We start from the raw sequence: 20,419 nt of genomic DNA, 5'->3' as shown, positions 1-20,419 counted from the left end.
AATGTGGTGTAATCCTTTACTTCTCTTAGTACGCAGAGTTTCAACTTCAACGCAATTATCATGCGGTATCCGTCGGATCCTGTAAGGTCCATTGTACATTAGAAAGAATTTGTGACTCAAATATTTATTCTTATGTGACAATGAATGGGCTTTAATGAGAACTTCTTTACTAATATATAGTTTCTTTGCATTTGTCTTACTGTGAAGTTTTCTTCTTTTGTCTGCAGCAGAATTTGTATTTTTTATAGCCAAATCAATTATGTCTTTATGTCGAAGTTTACGTGTACTCGGAAAAGGTACAAGCTCTCTGATTCTGTTCGGTGGTTCCTCATTCTTCAGTACAGGAATAGGTGGTGAAGCAGTGGAGTCATGAGGCATTTCATTCAGTATGTTTTGAAATAAGTGTATCTGTCCCATTACTGATGCTTCCTGTGACAATAATGTCCGCAAAGCTTATTAATTTCTTTGATAATGCGTCCAGGCGTGTTAGATGTGGAGAGTACAATGAAATAAAAACAGGTTTGATTTTATGATTTCGAAGCATGCGTGACCAAACAGCAGATCTGAATTGCGGTCCGTTATCTGAAGTGACTTTACTAACGTGTTTAACTTTACGTAAGAAATTTTTAACAAAGGCGTTGGATACAACCGCCCAGTGGCTTTACGTAACGGAGTGAAAGAAACAAATTTTGAAGTGAGTTCAACAGCCACTAGAACGTACGAAAATCCATTCGATGTTCTTACAAGGGTTCCCAAGAGATCAACAGCGGCTGATTCTTTTAATTTAGTAGGAATAATAGGAAACAATGGGGCACGATGTGTGATGGTAGATGATTTTGCTTTTGGACAAAGTTTACAAATATACAAGATTCTCCGAATTCACTTTTCCATGTTATTAAAATAACAATTCGTCCGATGAATATGACAACATTTTGGTGGACCAAAATGTGCATAGCTGAAGTGATTGTACCAGATGAGCTTATTGACAAAATCGTCAGGAATTAAAAATGCGCACAGGTTGTCATCAACAGTGCAACGTTTGAAGAGTATGTTATTTCTAACCAGATAATAATGACGAATCTGCGTGTGTGTCTTTCAATGCTATTTACTTTTAAAGTCTTTCCAAATCGGATCCTTGTCTTGCTCATGAGCAATGTCCTTCAAAGATGCAGTGACGAAGTTTTCAAAGGCTACTTTTTGAATGAACAGAATACTGAAATTTTTCACAAGGTTAGCTTCTGTGTTGCTTTTCTGAAGCCCAGCCGGTGCACGTGACAGTGCGTCAACAACGATGTTTTCCGTGCCAGGAATGTAGATTATTGTGAAGCGGAATTCTTGCAGAAACAATGCCAAACGTTTCAACTTGTCATGATTTAATTTTGTTCACATTACAAATTGCAATGCTCGATGATCACTGTAAACTTTTACATGTCTGCCAGAAAGAAAGAAACGAAATTTGTCAAATGCCCAAACGATAGCCAAAGCTTGCAATTCAGTGACGGAATAATTTTTATCAGATTTTGTTAGCGCGCGGGTAGCAAAAGCGATGGTTTTCTGAACAGTAACATAATTTAATATGGCTTCTTGAAATAAATGTGCACCAAGACCAACTTAAGAAAAATCTGTGTTAAGACAGAAGTCTTGTGACAGATCTGGATGAGCTAAGATGGGCGCGTTAAGTAGCGCTTCTTTCAAAGAATCAAATTCCAAATGTGCCTGTTCATCCCAGTTTCAACACAGTGTTTTTGCCAGTGAGGAAACAAAGTTTTATAGTTATTAGAATTTGTATATTCAGGAAACGAAGGTAGAAATTCACGAGGCCTAGAAAACTGGTCTTTTCGTGGATGGAACAGGAATGGCTCTGATTGCTTCCAACGTTTCAGGATCCGGCAGAATGCCCTCAGAAGAAGTAATGTGACCCAGAAACTTCACCTTTGTCCTACCGAATTCAGATTTTTCCAAGTTAACTGTAATTCCAGATTCAGCAAAAATACATAACAAACCGCTGAGGATACGATTGGCCGGCCGCGGTGGTCTAGCGGTTCTAGGCGCGCAGTCCGGAACCGCGCGACTGCTACAGTCGCAGGTTCGAATCCTGCCTCGGGCATGGATGTGTGTGATGTCCTTAGGTTAGTTAGGTTTAACTAGTTCTAAGTTCTAGGGGACTAATGACCTCAGCAGTTGAGTCCCATAGTGCTCAGAGCCATTTGAACCATTTTTGAGGATACGATTATGTTGTTCCCAAGAGGCTTCTCCTATTGACATATCGTCCACGTACGAGGTGATGTGTCGTTTTAAGAACTCAGGTAATATGTAATTTAGCACACGAATGAATGCTGCGGAAGAAATGTTCAAACCAAAAGGAAGTTTCCGAAATTGGTAACAAACTCTGCAACAAAAAAGAAAGCCGTATATTTTCTACATTCTGGATGAAGCTCAATCTGATAAAAGCTTGATCTGAGATCAATAGAAGACAACACTTTTACGCCATTAAAATTTGAAGAAGTTCTTCCAACGGTTGCGGCATGTCTGTTTCAGGAATGATTACAGTATTTATTTGTTTGGAATGTAAGGCAAGCCTGATCGATCCGGTTTTCTTCTCAACAACATGTAATAGATTGTAGTATGAGCTACCGCTGGTTCAGTAATGCCCTCGTCAAGCATAGACTGTATTTCCATTCTAACACGGTCCCTATAACGTGCCGGAATTACTTATAGTCTGACGCAAAACTTACTATGCTCACGAACACGAAATTTGTATTGAAATCCTTTAATTGTTCCTGTTTTGTGAGTAAAAACTGTGGACTGCGCTTGTAAGATGTCAGAAAGGTCCTGCCTATCAGTGTCATCACAGTTCTCAATTGCTTGATTTTTTTTTATATAATACCACATCATTATCATCCCTGTCAGTAGTTGCAAAGTGATTATTAGTGTCAAATTCTGTTGAAAGTTCCAAACTGTGATCTGACAGAAGGTAAAGCCGATTGATTTCCTCGACGTGATTTGAAAGCTTATCTTCAAATTTCAAAGCTATTGGCTTACCTTCTTTCTCTAAACTTATTTCAGCGTCGTGAAAGTTTAAAACTGCTTTATACTCATTCAAAAAGTCTACACCTAATATAATCTCCGTCGACAATAATGGAATAATGAGAAATTTCGTAATAAATTAGTGGCTTAGAAAACAGAATTCTAAGTTAGTTTGTTGGCGTACATCTACAATTTTTCTAAAAATTGCACCTCGTAATTCAATCTTACGTAAAGGAAGTGTGGGGCAATCGTTAGATTTGTTGCATTTAATAAAAACTGTTTCACTAATTACCGACACAGGACTGCCGGAGTCAAGTATTGCCATTAATTTTTTATCATTTGTTGTGATGTGAATTACAGGATACACAGTACTGTTCTGTTTCATGTCATGTTCCTGGAGTAAAATGTCCCTAATGTCTTCCATTTTCACGTAATTGATAGTCACGGCAGCTACATCGTCAGCTTTATAAGTATGTTTTGTGGCTGCCTGCGGTGCGAGTCATTGTTTATTATTTATTTTTTGTCGCGTATCGTTACTGGGATTTGGAGGTTTACATTCTACAATTTCAGCTTGTTGAGAGGGCACTGCCCTATTTCAATCACACCAGTTCTGATTAAATTCAGGTCTGTTATACAATCTATAGCGCTGCCAACATACAAACATATAAAGAGGCTACTTATACAGTGTCCACAACATTGGAGTGACAGCGCTTCTATTGAATTACAATGCACCTGCAAGGCAGATATACTACAGTCTTAGCCACATCTGTTCTGTAATGGAAAATTTCCATCTCAGCTATAAAAAATATCGAATCTTACTAGCACGAGCTATTTTGTTGCCCAGTCGCTATCTATGTGAGGTATGTTTCTTGACTCACGTCATTCACCTGATTTATTGACAGAAGACTACTTTTAATAGGAGAAGCATATCGGCGGGTAAGACACGGATCACATTGTTCAGATAACTAATGTTTCTCAGAAGTCATTTATTTGTAATTTGAAACTGAACACAATATGCTCAGTAGCCTAAGAATGGTTCAAATGGCTCTAAGCACTATGGGACTTAACATCAGAGGTCATCAGTCACCTAGACTTAGAATTACTTAAATCTAACTGACCTAAGGACATCACACACATCCATGCCCGAAGCAGGATTCGAATCTGCGCCCGTAGCAGGAGCGCGGTTCCGGATGGAAGCGCCAACAAACGCTCGGCCACTGCGGCCGGTCCTAGCAAATTACGGCGTTATTACGAACTAAATCGATTGTCTAAGCAGAAATTATGATACGGGCGCGTGTGCAAACATATTAAAACGGGAAAGGGACCAAAATATACTTACATTGGCAGGGTACACTACCGCACATGTGTTTACAACAAACAGATCATTGTGAAATAACGGATTCATTCTGAACATCACTTATAACAACGTTCCTGGCAAAACATAAAAACTATATTTGCTGAAAGTATAGTTTCCCAGTAGACCGACTAATCCGGTTCTACTGTGCATGCAAATTTTAAAATTCTAGCTGACAGAGGAGATGACCGACCATATTCACAAGTAGCTCAAATTTAAGAAATATTAATACAATGCCAGTATAAACTAATATGCCACAATTATCTTAGTACCTTCATCGACGCTCTCTTCAGACATGTATCGACAGAGACAACTTTTATTTCAAGAAGCTGGTTGTTTACGATGACCGGGGACAATAGTCTTAGAAACATATTTACCTGACCATGTCGTATTATATATATCTTTAGCGACGCTTTGTTTGTGAAATAATAGGTGAACAATTTAAAACACCAGCGAAGAAAAAAATACGTAAGTAGTTCTGTACTAGAATTGCAAACATTTTGTCTGCGATTATTGAATAAGATTTGGCGAGAAAAACTGGCTAGTGACAATTGAGAATCGTACATCAAAATTATAATCCAGACAAGGGTTAGAAAATGTGGATCACTTCAGTAAGCATGTAGATGGCATTTTTTCGCATTATGTGGAACGATTTAATGATAAATAGTCCCACACATAGATGAAAATTATGCTACTTTTTTTGTAGCTTCATGTGTGATCCACTAGTTATCCTGTTTGCAAGACACCAATCGAAAGAGCAGCAGGCTGTATCATATCAATTTGTCTAATTCACCACGAACATTTATCAGAGAACCGAAAAAACCTTCACTAATATCACATTCTAATGGTTGTAAGAAAAAGCGAAAATATAGATGAAGTCTATTGTAGCACACATTTAAATTAAGTAAAGATGGATAGGTGAACATTTAAATTTAACTGCGCTAAAATCGTGTTTACTTTTCTCTATCATGCATTCTATGCCGTTATCACAGAATCATTTCACGCTCATTTTAGCCAACATTTTCTGTAATTGAATTTGAAATATGCTATCTAGGACGTAATGACGCCCGACAGAAGCCATAGTGGAGTCAATCAGCATAGACGCACTGTTTTTGTGTTTATCCAGCATTTACAGAACTAAAAAGTAGGCAAGATATATAATATACTCTAAAATGAAAGCTTAAGGAAGGAGAAATCGTCGATACAAAGAACCTTTGACAAAGCCTAATATTTTTTCACGTGGCTGCGCAGCTGGAGCGTTGAGGGCACATGACTTGCGGCCATAAAATCGCCTCCCTGGGTGCGCGTGTCGTTCGAGGGGTCGCGCCAGTTCTCTCGTGTGGGGATATCTGCCCGTTTTCTGAGCTCGTTTAGCCACGCAACTTCTCGTGTGAGAGAGACTGCCCATTTCACCCCAACGCCGTAAACGAGGGACTCCTTGGGGAGATAAAGGGACACGGTTTCAAGTGCTAAAGTGTAGTGCCTTCCGATCTGTATTTGTGGTAAGTAGTTTCAACAAGACTATTTACATTGCTGCTTTAAGCAGTTAATGAAATTTTTTATTTTCTTGTAGTTATATCACTGTAATATCATATCTGAACAGGTACAGTACCACTACAGTTCGGAAAGTTTGTGGAACATAGTTAGAGATAGTAATCTGATGTAATAGATGGTGAATGGTTCCTGTCCCTGTGTACTATTGTTTACAACCTGAAGGTAATTATCAGAATACTGTTACTTATTATATTCTCTATCAGTTACGATCTAACTAGAAATTGAGATTATATTGTTCCCTTTCCCCGATTTTCTGTATGTTATTTGAAACTGTTGTAGCTTGTAATAACTATTTGCGAAACCACATCATTACACATGGTTTTGCGTTATCTGCGTGTGTAGCTGCAAGAGGAACTGCAGAACAATCGACGCACAATATTAAGCTCCCCTTCCACACTGAACATTATCTGATATTGGAAAGCTACCTGGAAGAAGGCTGTTACTAAAACTTGGTTAAAAATAAACGGAAGCATATTTCTAAGGACCAAAATTTCAATGACAGTAAATGCTGATGTCCAATAATATTATTTCATGGCTTAATTTAACAACACTTCTCAAATAGCAACGTAAAAGGCGGAAACACAATCCTGTTATCATAAACTTTTTTGGCTTAAGAAACTTCCTGGCAGATTAAAACTGTGTGCCCGACCGAGACTCAAACTCGGGACCTTGGCTTTCGCGGGCAAGTCCTCTACCATCTGAGCTACCGAAGCACAACTCACGGCCGGTACTCACAGCTTTAGTTCTGCCAGTACCTCGTCTCCTCCCGAGTTCGAGTCTCGGTCGGGCACACAGTTTTAATCTGCCAGGAAGTTTCGTATCAGCGCACACTCCGCTGCAGAGTGAAAATCTCATTCTGGGAACTTTTTTGGCTTGTTCCCACCACGATTATAAGGATGTGAATTAGTCGAATTTAATATTATTATTTGTTTCTTAACCACAAGAAAAAAATTGTTCAAATGGCCCTAAGAAATGTGGGACTTAACATCTGAGATCATCAGTCCCCTAGACTTAGAACTACTTAAACCTAACTAATCTAAGGACATCAGACACATCCATTCCCGAGGCAGGATTCAAACGTGTGACCGTAGCAGCAGCAAGGTTCCGGACTGAAGCGCCTAGAACCGCTCCACCACAGCGGCCGGCCTTATGCAGAAGAAACAGTTACACACCTACAGAAATTTTTTTGTGATATCTCAAAGAGAAATCTACGTAGTGATAATTGAAAGAAGAAAGTAATATTACATTCATTGAAGAGAAACCTGTCAATGTTTGACACACAAAAACAAAAAGCAACCCCATAGGACTAAAACCACTAAAATATCATTCATTGTCACAAAGAAATTATAAGTTTATATCGCCTCATCTCGTATATAGTGTGTAAAATACTATTATAATATTAAAGAGAGATGCTACAAAAAACTTTTAGGGTATAACATCATTGTATGGTTGCAGATTAAAAGGATTATGCATATTGCATGGGGGCTTAATTATAATAAAATGCAAATAATTTTAATTTTAATTTTTAGTCGCTGTATGTCCGATTACGAAGTCTCGTATACGATTGGCCCTGACTAGTATTATTACGCAATCTGACTGCATAGAACAACAACAAAGAATGAAATGGAAATTTTCATTAACACAATTAATTAATTAAGTACCCAGCAACTATAAAACCTACGAAACTAAATCACAAGCGTAACTGTTCTGTGTGTGGAAGTATGACTCAACGTACGCATCTGGCACGGTTCTTCTTCAATAACACAAGAAATTTTAAATATCATTTATACTGAATTAATTAAAGAAAATAAAAATACCATAATTACTCAAGAGAACCAGAATTACACTCTAATCCCAGAACACAAGCCAGATGCTTTGTTGACTGAACCTGTAATGAAGCATTATTTAGGACATTGAAATAATGAGAAAGAAAAGAAAAGTAGTTTGTTACCTTAATTTATATTGATGAAAAGCACTCTAGACATTACAATCTCTCCACACCGACTCGCTACTATCACATCTCAACAAGAAATTTTCAGTATCACATCTCAGCAAGCACTGCCTACTAGCTCATCTCAACAAACACTCCTCACTACGACATCTCAGCACTGACTACCACGAGTTCTCCCAAAGCACTGCCCACTACGAGTTCTCAATAATCACTGCCAGTGGAGGCGGCGGAACAATACTCTCTAGCGCGATCTCTGGCGCTGTGGCTCAGTGTAGCCACCTTTCAATATGCTAAAAAGTAATATCGCTGGATTTTTCAAAGGAGAAGACTCCTAGAGCTTTTAAATAAAAAAAAAACGTTGTTAACATTCCACATCCCAAGGAAACACCAGGTTGTTGATACCGTCGCTGTGGAATACTTGAATGGAAAAATGTGTGTGATATCTTATGGGACTTAACTGCTAAGGTCATCACTTCCTAAGCTTACACACTACTTAACCTAAATTATCCTAAGGACAAACATACACAACCATGCCCGAGGGAGGACTCGAACCTCCGCCGCGACCAGCCGAACATGTGTCCGGAAATACATTGTTATCACGGTACATGACGCTGACGAGTGATAATTCCTATGACCACGTTCCGTGTGTTGCTTGTGTGCTGCAGGTCGCGAACAAGCCGAGATGGTGTTTCTGTTGTTTCTGTACAGCTAATCAGATGGAAATGATCAAGAGGCAGCACGGCTATACCAAAATAGGTACCCTCACAAACACCCACAGCATCGCACAACATCTCAAGCCATTTTTGGGCGTTTATGTTATCATGGGTCCTTTCAGAGAGACGAGCTTGCAGGGAGGCAGTGTATTATGCGTACATCAGACTTGGAGGACCGACATGTACAGGATGTTGAGACGAACACCAGTACAAGTACCAAGCACGTGGCTCGCCAACATGGTGTAAGCCAAAGTACAATTATGTGTATCCTGCAAGACATCCTATCACCTGCAAAGAGTACAAGGATTATCAGAAGCGGATTTCCCTCTAAGGTAAGGATTCGACGGATGGTTTTTGCGCCAGACCGTCACAATTATGGGATTTCTGCCATTAGTTCTCTTTACTGACGAAGCAACCTTTACCAGAACTGGCATCATCAGTCTGCACAATAGTCATGCGTGGGCTACAGACAGTCATCGGCGAATGGTTGAGCATCTCATCAGCATCTGTTCAGAATCAATGTGTGGGCGCTACCACATATTTGGACCAGTTATTATTCCACAACGCCTCGACGGAGGAAAGTACCGGGACTTCCTGCGCAATGCTCTGTTGGGCTGCTTGAGAACGTGCCTTTGGCAGTACGACATGTTTTGTGTTTTCTGAATGACAGAACACCATCACACTTCCGCATTACAGTTCACGAACACATGAACAACACTTTCCCCGGATGTTGGATAGCGTACGGAGAAAAATGGTCCAAATGGCTCTGAGCACTATGGGATTTAACTTCTAAGGTCATCAGTCCCCTAGAACTTAGAACTACTTAAACCTAACTAACCTAAGGACATCACACACATCCATGCCCGAGGTAGGATTCGAACCTGCGTCCGTAGCGGTCCCGCGGTTCCAGACTGTAGCGCCTAGAACTGCTCTGCCACCTCGGCCGGCCAGCGTACGGAGACCCTGTAGCATGGCCTGCTAGATATTAACCTCTGGGAGCATCTGAAAAGCATTGTGTATGCTGAACCAGTTCCTGATGTGCAAACCCTTCTACAGTGCGTTAACGTCTGTGACGCTATTCGGAGAGAGGCCACAATGTGCAAACGAGTGCAGCAATCCACGACGCGACTTGTGGACGCGTGCATTGTATTCCATTGGGGTCACCTTGAACACATGTTGTGACGCGGATGTGATGCAGCTCTGTACTGTGTTCCGGGACGATCTGTTGTTGCACACACACACACACCGGTCATTTACGGACACATGTTCATAGGACCTTTTTTCCTCCACTTCCAACCAGGAATTCGTCCCTACAGTTCGTTGATTTTATTAATGTTCACCCTGTATATATACAGTTTCTTCGGGTGGAAGCATCAGAGTTTTGTAATGATGTCACTCAACATGCGGGGGTGGACAAGAAGTCCCCGTACCTCGAAATATCGGACGCTGATTGATTTTATTTGTTTTAACACAATTTCTAGTTACGTGTTAGGTGTGCAATACATCAGTATTTTCCCAATCGTGCTGTAAACACATTTCGATTCGCCTGCGTATTTTTTAGCATTTCTGGTGTTATAATGCGGAAAGCATCCTCAACATCATTCAAAAATGTGTGTGAAATCTTATGGGACTTAACTGCTAACGTCATCAGTCCCTATGCGTACACACTACTTAACCTAAATTATCCTAAGACAAACACACGCACCCATGCCTGAGGGAGCACTCGAACCTCAGCCGGGACCAGCCGCACAGTTCATGACTGCAGCGCGTGAGACCGCTCGGCTAATCCCGCGCGGCTCAACATCATTGCGGATTTCTTCGTTTGTAGCACAACGCCTCTTAACTAGTTGCCAGGTGTGGGAAGTCAGGACTTCTTGGTGGCCACTTCAAGGGAACTGGCGTTAATGATAAGCTACGACCTACCCAACGAACTAGAGGGTCTTTATTTAGGAACTCATCCACTGCAACAGCATAGTGAAGAGGCGTTCCGCCTTGCTGCAGTCATGTGCGTTCTGTGTGGCCCCTTTCCTTGTAGGTGCTAAACATGTTTGTAATATGTGTAAATAACCAGAGCCATTCGCTGTCGCTTCAGACAAGTATATCCAAGCAGATGTTGTGATGCCATAGCTACCCATATCATTACGTCAGTCGGGTTCCTTTCTAACTCGACAATATAATGAGAATTCTCTTTGGCCCAAACGACAATACTTCTTGCACGTGAGCTGCGATAAATGGCACATTCATCTGAAAATAAACCTTGGCACGGTTCATTACATTTGGAAACTGAGTTAACAATGCACACGGCATGCTAAAACACCCTCATTCCGGTCTGTATCAGATAACTCACTTAAGAACGTTGGTCGAAAAGGTCTAACCTTAAGATCTTTTTTCACGTTATTTCGCACTGTTGTCCTCAGTGTACTTAGTTCCGAAGCACGTTTACGTGTCGTATTTATAAGAGAGTGTTCAACCTAAGCAGAGACTCCAGCACATGTTTCTTCTCTTGTCCTCTTCCTTCTACTCCGTGGTTTGCCTTAAATATTGTCAAAAGTAAAACCACACCTTTCCCAGTCCAAAAGTGTTACCTTTCATGGTGGGGCTTTATTAAGTCCTTCCTGGAATGCTCCCATTATATGTCTCATTGTCTGCCCCGTTGTCGTTAGTGCGCCCACACATTTGTCTCTACTCGTTCTTCAGTAGTCTAACTATAACCACTCATATCTGCCATGGCTACAAATTAAAACTTGACTGTGACTGTGACAGTGACGGTGAAAACATGTAAACACGAATTCCAACAACTGATAAGCAGTAACATAGCTACCAACCTGCACAACAACATTTGATTCGAAACGGGGAGTATGGGTGTACAGAGACTTCTCGCCCACCCTGTAGTAATGTAGTGGTGACGTAACAGAAGTTTATCTATTGTGGTGCGGTATTTCCTCTACATACTATATGTCTAACTGGAAATCTGCAAAAGTGCAGTGCATATAAACTTTGCTTTGGCGCCATTATTTCCACCAATCTATTCGTTTCTGACTCACACACTGTGATGTCACTCACACTAGTAGCGAAACGGTGGCTTAGCATTCATTAATAATTTGAAAACATGCTGCATTTTGATTCGCCGAGAGCAAATCACGTTGACATGACATCGAAAACATTGAGAACTAATTCACGTAATTTGATAAAATACGTACATTGAGGAAAATATGGAGAAATATGGACAAATGCAGAAAAATGGGTGGAAAATACGTAAAGTATGGACGAATGAGTGTACTTACATATTTGCCTGGGTGTTTTCTCTACTGGTGCCTTGAAAGAGGAGATATTAAATCGTTATTTAGAAGCAGACCTCAAGTGACATGGCTTAACGTAATTTGTTATTAACAGATAGACACAACCTGATCCTCTCAGTAGGCTTCCGATTTCCGGAGTGAACTCTACCCACTCAAGTGTCCCAGTAATAAAAGGCGAAGATGGAATGGGGGTGCTCTAACCACAATGGCCCAGGCAGTGGGAGGGGAGGGATGGAGGAGAGGGGAAGGTGTGGAAGGGGTTGAGGGTCCACTGAGTGAACTTGGTCAATTACCAGTGGTTCCCTGGAATGAGGAAAAAGGAGGTGACCTTGATTATAAATCACCCACATCTATAACTATACATTGTATGTCCTTACCAGTGACTTTGAGGTGAGAAATCAGCTATAACTGGATCGTGGGTTGAACTTTCACTGATAATCTATTCCCTGTCTCACTGTCTACTCCACTACTGCTTCCTTTTTGTGTCCATCGAGTCTTATAACTGTAGTCTGGTTACAGTACAGGTTCCAAACCACCATTCGCTACCTGTATTTTATCCATGATATTCTGTCAATAGCTTTCTCAATATCTACAAATGCTATCATGGTAAGTTTTCCTTTCTTTAACCGATGTTTTGTGAAGAGCTATAGAGTGAGTGCTGCCTCTTGTATTCTTAAGTTCTCCAGAACCCAAACTGATCTCACACAAGGTGAGCTTCTAACAGCTGTTCCATTCTTCTACAACTACATATAAGTATTTAGCAACGATGACTAACTAAACTAATCGCTCGATAATTCTCATTCCTATCAGCACATGATTTTTTGAAAATCATGTTACTATATTTGTCTTGTAGTCTTCCCTTACCTCAACTGTCTCATATATCTAGGATATTAATTGGAATAGATTAGTCGGGGCTAACACACCAAAGGATGTCAATAACTCTGAGGGGCCTTATTTCGACTTAGATATTTCTAAGCTATGTCAGATTCTTCTCGCCATATGGAATCTCCCATCTCACCTGCATTTACTTCTGCTTCCCGCTGTGAGGCACTTGTATATAGTTCTTCCATCTTCGAGTTTTCCTTTCTTTTCTTAGTACTAACTTGGCTTCTAAGCTCTTGATATTTACATGGCCTCTTTTCTTTTCTGCAAGTATCTCATTGATTTTCCTGGAGGGGGCATCGATCTTAGCCTAATCATGAATACTTCCACACTTTAACCATTTCTGCTCAGCTACACTGGTGTCCAAAATTCAAGAAACAAATGAAAATTTTTCAAGGTTGCTTTTATTTTGCCACAAAACCGTATAAACAGGTGATGGTAAAGTAGAAATAATCTAAAGAATTCAGAGCGTAAACAACTGCAATATACATAACGGTACAAAAAAGTGTTGTTCGTTTTTTTTTCAACTAAACGGGTTTGCACACACATTCCGAGAACTGGTTAATGCGCTCGTTATGGGGTGTGGCCACCTATGGCAGCAAAGCAGACCTGACAGGGACGGGGTATGGCGTGAATGATGTCATAAGTCTCATGTTGAGGCAATAACTCCCATTCTCCTGTAGAGCTACTCGCAGAGTTGGTGGATGCTGACGTGATGCAAGCCGTCCCCCTAGTGCGTCCCAGACATGCTCTATGGGATTCAAATCGGGAGAGCGAACAGGCCACGCCACGCGTGCAGTATCTCCCGTTTCCAAGAAAACATCAACCACCCGTCCTCTACGCTGTCAAGCATTATCGTCCATCAATACAAAGTCTGCGCCCACAGCACCTTGCAACAACCGTAAATGAGGTCCCAAAATATGGTCACGATGCCTGACAGTAGGTAAGCCTTGCCGATTCACCCGTACAATTTCATAAAGAGGGGTTCGAGTGGTATAAGTAATTCCTCCCCACACCATAAGGAAACCACCTCGATATTGATCTGTTTCCACAATGTTCGGGTCACGAAAATGTTTGGCTGCCGAAATCGTATTCAACGTTCCCTTCAGATGTGAATCCATCGAGCATCACTCTCCATACTAAATTGTGACTCGTATGTGGAAACAACATTGGTCCACTGTTCGACCGTCCAGGTGGCATGTGGATGACTCCACTCTAGAGGTTCCCTTCTGTGAAGATGCGTCGGAGGTTGACATACAGCAGGTCTCTGACTATAAAGGCCTCTCTGTTGAAACCTTCTGCACACCGTTTGTCTCGATACAACACTTAACAGTGGATGCTGCGAGCTCACATGCCAGTTGCCATGCAGTACCAAGGCGGAACTGTCGTGCCCTTGTAGACAAATAACGGTCCTGTCTTCTGAAGTCACACGTGGTCGGCCCTACCATGGTCTTCGCGATACAGCTTCAGTCTCTATGAACTGTCGCCACGTCCGAGAAATAACAGAGCGATTCACATTAAGCCATCGGGCCACATCAGTTTACTACTATCCTGCTTCCTTTCTTTCAATGGTCCTCCCCCGCTGAGAATCTGGCAGGCATCTTGTAACGTTGTTACTTTAATTTGCTATGAAAGCGGTACTGATAGACAATAAAAGCAGGTTAAAGCTGTGAGCTGTCTGGGGAAGTTAACCGTGCATTACTGAGCAACTGTTTCACCAGGTGTCCAGTCTAGCTTACCAAATTCCCAACCAGACTAACATTAATTATAATCTTTTAATAGTCATACAACAACCGGTGATATGTATATAAAAAAGAGAATTTAAATAAAAAGAAATAAATCAGTTTATATTTGGAAATTTATTTTAACATTGATCATTGAAATTTCAGCATATTAAAATCGATTCATAACCAAGCTGGTGCCGTATTTAGGATTGTGAAAATGTGAGACTGTAATCTTACGGAACACATCAAATATGGAGCCAAGATTGGGAGACTGCATACAACACTGCATTCATAAAATAACACACGAAGTACGTTGAAACATATGCAAGAGGAAATTAACCACAACCAACCGATTCATTTTCACCCAAAGAAGTTACGTTCATAGCACAGACCTGTCCGTCATGTAATTACCACACACTGGTATACTAAATTCATACTAACTCTCTGTGAAATCTTCCCGAAAAGAATAGCTGAGGGCTACTTTGATGATTACACCACATGCTTCACGTGGTCAACTTGGTTTACACAAAGAGTGTAACTCCACAATAATTTTGATAATTAAAATAAATTAGATCGAAAAGCAGTTTACAAAAGAAAAACCGCGAACCGGTTACTATCGTCTTACTATTAACCTGATGGGTCAAACAGTTATATAAGCACGTGGTACTGGTCTCGCAAAGTACACCCCACGTGGGTTGAACATAAAGAAAAGTTGCTATATTGAAAAATATTGTCAAGACGAGACGTTATAATCACACAAGCATTCACATTTAAGATTGATGATCTTAGTTAGAGTTACTGATCAACACGTGGTTCCACTTTACTCACAAAGTAGTGACAAAGCAACTACTGGAAGATATTCTGAACTTTACACGCGAATTACACTGCGTTGCAATTTACGATAACATTAGATATTTTAGAGATAAACCTGAAATAAAGGTGGTTAAATTTTCAGTTAGGCTGAACTTAAGAAATCCATTGTCCTATGGACTTAGCAGACACGCGCTTAGCCGGAGATCTTACCACTTCAGACGCTCGCCCCGGACAGACTGACCTGCGCTCCTACCGAGCGTGCTTCGCAGATACAAACGGAAGTGATCAGAGAGACAGCTTCCTATGCTAACTTGACAAGGGATGGACAGAAACATGCTAAGAATGGACACCTCTCTGCTTTTAGAAAGCGTAGCTACCTGTTCCGACGTTGGTCCTACTGTTCTCTAGCAGACAGGCTTGTCTGCTACCATCCAGCAGGCAACTAGAAATATATTTGCTCATTCATCCTCTCACATAGAAGGGAAGGGGGATGACAGTATCTTATCATATACAGTATACAAAAGAAAGCGGAGGTAGGTTCCGTATGAGTCTGTGTGACATGAATTACATATAAGAATTACATATAAACTGTACTTTAAAGTGTAGTAGTGTGACAGATCGTTCTTGTTTATGTGTAAAAGTAACACGTTTCACTGCTCAGTCTCCTCCCAGACAGTCAGAAACGCCACAGTAAATTTAGAAGAGGAATTTATGCCGTCAATGACAACAGATTTAAGAAATTAACATGAAAGGAATCCAACAGAGACCTTTCAATCTTCTCTGTGCCGAACCGCGCGACCGCTACGGTCGCAGGTTCGAATCCTGCCTCGGACATGGATGTGTCTGATGTCCTTAGGTTAGTTAGGTTTGAGTAGTTCTAAGTGTAGGTGACTGGTGACCTCATATGTTAAGTCCCATAGTGCTCAGAGCCATTTGAATCATTTTTCTCTGTGCCATACTGCACCGCCTGTGACTATGTACACAGCGATTATGGATTTTGAGCTATCCGGCAAACATTACCTTGTTTCATAGGTGCCCTGATGACATCGTTGGCATGGTTGCACGTTGACCGGAATGCCATCTTCCGTACAGAGCACATTCATTCGGACATCTGGTTGACAGTTTGTATGATTATATCGTGAATTAGATACAGGACTGGTAAATAGCGGTTTGTTGCTTTAATTTTGGACACCTGTGTATATCGCACTTTCTGTCAGTCTACACGTCTGCATTTAAGTTGACCTAGATCATTTGCCGTATTTTTATATTTCCTCTTTTCATTACCTAAACTGAATATATCATGTATTATCCAACGATTTCTATTTCTTTTTGTCTTTCGCACGTGCTCTCCAATCTGCTGTGTTAAGTTCTTACTTGTTGCTGACATTTATCTGCACTAGATGGGGTCAATCCTAAATAGTAATTAAAACTGAAATGGTCCACGTATGTTCCTGTAACACGCGTTCCTTTTACATTTTCTCAGTCAGAATTTCAGAAAACGTCCTGTTACAAATAGTTTTAGTCTTATACAATCTCCTTTCCCCAATATTCCTTCAGTTTTGAGTTACTGATTATGCTGACGAAATGTGATTGGACTGCGTGTTGATGTATGTGTTCTTAACTATACCAAGAAAGGATGGGTCAGCCCTTTTCCTCAAGTACTGTCAGCAAAAATATTGATGAAACTAGGTGAAAGATTTTCTAAACATCTACAGATACCAGATCAAGCGGTCACTTGTACGTATTTCTCCATTCTACGGTTCCCTACATGACTTCAATAGTGTTTGTAGGAGGTGGGGTAGGGGGCCAAGTCAGGGATATGGATTATTTTTAGTATTTTGGAAGGCAAACGGTAAAACGGAACGAGGTCGCGCAGTAGTTACCACACTGGACTTGCATTCGGGAGGACGACGGTTCAAACACGCGTCAGGCCATCCTAATTTACGTTTTCCGTGGTTCCAGTAAATCGCTTCAGGCAAGCGCCGGGAGGGTTCCTTTGAAAGGACACGGTTGATTTCCTTCCCCAACCATCCCTAATCCAAGCTTGTTCAAAATGGTTCAAATGGCTCTAAGCACTATGGGGCTTAACATCTGAGGTCATCAGTCCCCTAGACTTAGAACTGCTTAAACCTAATTATCCTAAGGACAACACACACATCCATGCCCGAGGCAGGATTCGAACCTGGTACCGTAGCAGCTGCGCGGTTCCGGACTGCAGCGCCTAGAACCCCTCGGCCACAGCGGCCAGCTTCCGAGCTTGTGCTCCGTCTATAATGACATCGTTGTCCAAGGTTCAAATGGTTCAAATGGCTCTGAGCACTATGGGACTCAACATCTTAGGTCATAAGTCCCCTAGAACTTAGAACTACTTAAACCTAACTAACCTAAGGACATCACACACACCCATGCCCGAGGCAGGATTCGAACCTGCGACCGTAGCAGTCCCGCGGTTCCGGACTGCAGCGCCAGAGCCGCACGGCCACCGCGGCCGGCATAGAGCTATCTAATCTGCTTCTGAGAAGAGCGTGTTTCTTTACGTGTTGTCTTTTCCATGTAATTATCCGTAATTTTACTGAATATGTATGATAAGCTATATTATCTAGAGCCGTGGAAAGACACGAAGAAGGAAGTCGAATATAGTACGCTCGAGGGCGTAGAATGAAAAATTGAACTTACTGGACTCACCTGGACTCCAGCTAAGGCTTTCGAAACCGAAAGTCATCAGGATAAGATTTGTTCAGTCTGCGTAGACAATAAAGTTGAGAGGTGGAGTAAGTGCACGGCCAGCAGTACTCTTCACGCGCGCGAATTGACAGCGCCGTGGTTATGGTGAATGCGAGAACAAAGAAACCTGTCAGCACCCCGCTTTCCATACGAATGCAGCACGAGTTTCCCGCACACTCTGCGCATCGAAAAAAGAACCTACATCGTGGTAATTTTCGGGCCGCGCTGCGAACATACTGTTAGCCTGTGATCACAGAATGGGTGCTAAAAACAGAGGCGAAAATGCGAGCGACCTCCTCTGCGAGCGCGCGAACAATCACGGCGCCATCTGGCGGCTCACCTTCGGCCGGGCAATTACAACGCGCGGAGCGCACTGCGCACTGCGGCCCCGCGAGATTTCACTCATTTCCCGATGGAAAATAAACAACCTCGCCCCTCCCCCCAAGCTAACGATACGCTCCGGCAAAAAATTTCCCATCGCAGCGTCAGATCGCACTCGGTTGGAAAACAAGAGACGCGTACGGGGAAGGTGAACTGTGGAGCGAATTGTACAATAATTCTTTAGAACTGCCCGTGCTTTCTCTGCAAACGGCAGACAAAGATACTCCATACGCTTTTATGAATATTATTCAGATACGCCACGTTATACGCTACGGAATTTCGTAAATACTATTTCACCATCTATTACAAACACAAAAGATATCAATTTCCAACCGTATCGCTCCACCTTCAATTGTAGACTCTTCACAAATTTCATTCGATTTCCGAAGTAAATGAAGAGATTCAGCCGTTTGTAACAATGACTTTTCACAGCAACTGCGGGAGAAATGTATTGTACACAAAGATGTCGACATAATAGGAAAAAACCGGACACGTAATTGGCGCTACATGTGTTACTCAAAACGAACGCTGCTGTCGTCCGTTTTTTTGCGCAATCTGTTTTAAAACTGATATAGTGCTCGCACTCAAGTGGCATTAAACTCCAAGCAGATCAAATGAATATCAGCGATAAATAAGCACAAAAGGTGACTGCAGGCACATTCTAACAAGGGAACCTCCCCATCGCACCCCCCTCAGATTTAGTTATAATTTGGCACAGTGGACAGGCCTTGATAAACTGAACACAGATCAATCGAGAAAACAGGAAGAAGTTGTGTGGAACTATGAAAAAATAAGCAAAATATACAAACTGAGTAGTTCATGGGCAACATAGGCAACATCAAGGACAATGTGCGTACGGTAACGCCGCGGTCCCGTGGTTAGCGTGAGCAGCTGCGGAGCGAGATGTGCTTGGTTCAAATCTTCCCTCAAGCGAAATGTTTACTGGCTTTATTTTTGCAAAGTTATGATCTGTCCGTTCGTTCACTGACGTCTCTATTCACTGTAATAAGTTTAGTGTCTGTGTTTTGCGACCGCACCGCAAAACCGTGCGATTAGTAGACGAAAGGACGTGCCTCTCCAATGGGAACCGAAAACATTTGATCCAGGAAAACACGTCTGATATATTCTATACGACACTGGTGACGGCATGTGCGTCACATGGCAGCAATATGTTGTCGACCCACCTAACCTGCACACTTGGCGAATGGGTAAAAAGATTCTTCTACCTTGCCCGATTTAGGTTTTCTTATGGATGTGATAATCACTCCCAAAAAAGTGATGAAAACATAAGAGTGTGTCACATAAACTCCAACAAATGAATGCAACAGTTTCACAGTCGCACAGTTTTCTCTGTGCTCTGTCAAAACATATGTTTTTAACGTTTTCAAATTTTTCCGTGTGTAGACCGTCAAATCCTGCATATGTCCTAGCAAATCTGAACATGTCCTGGAATTTTGGAGAGCGAAGTTGATTATGTGTGAGTGCCTAAACTCTGATAATTGTCTGAAAAAAAAAATTAAAATATTCACTCGAGGGAAGACTTTAACCATAGACCTCTCATTCCACAGCTGCTCGCGCTAACCACGGGACCACGGCGCTCCTAAGCTCACGTGTACTATGATGTGGCCTATGTTACCCATGGACTACTCAGTTTGTATATTTTGCTTATTTTTTCACAGTTCCATATAACTTCTTCCTGTTTTCTCGATTGATCTGTGTTCAGTTTTTCAAGGCCTATCCACTGTGCCAACTTAAAACTAAATCTGAGGGGGGCGCGATGGGGAGGTTCCCTTGCAAGCAGAAGCCTCGAGTAATGTAATTTGTGCCTGTAAACAAGGAAGAAAAGATTATCTTCTCGTAGATGCAGTTTAGAGTTATGGAAAAATTTTTTTAAGGACAGTGGTCGCCTTTCACTGTAAAATCATTCATTTATAAAAACTACAATTGCAATATCGGCCGTGTACTCATTATGAAGTGGAACACTTTGAAATTGTACT

Source organism: Schistocerca nitens, chromosome 3 (assembly GCF_023898315.1).
Source record: "Schistocerca nitens isolate TAMUIC-IGC-003100 chromosome 3, iqSchNite1.1, whole genome shotgun sequence".
NCBI lineage: Eukaryota > Metazoa > Arthropoda > Insecta > Orthoptera > Acrididae > Schistocerca > Schistocerca nitens.
Note: the sequence above shows the minus strand (reverse complement) of the source record.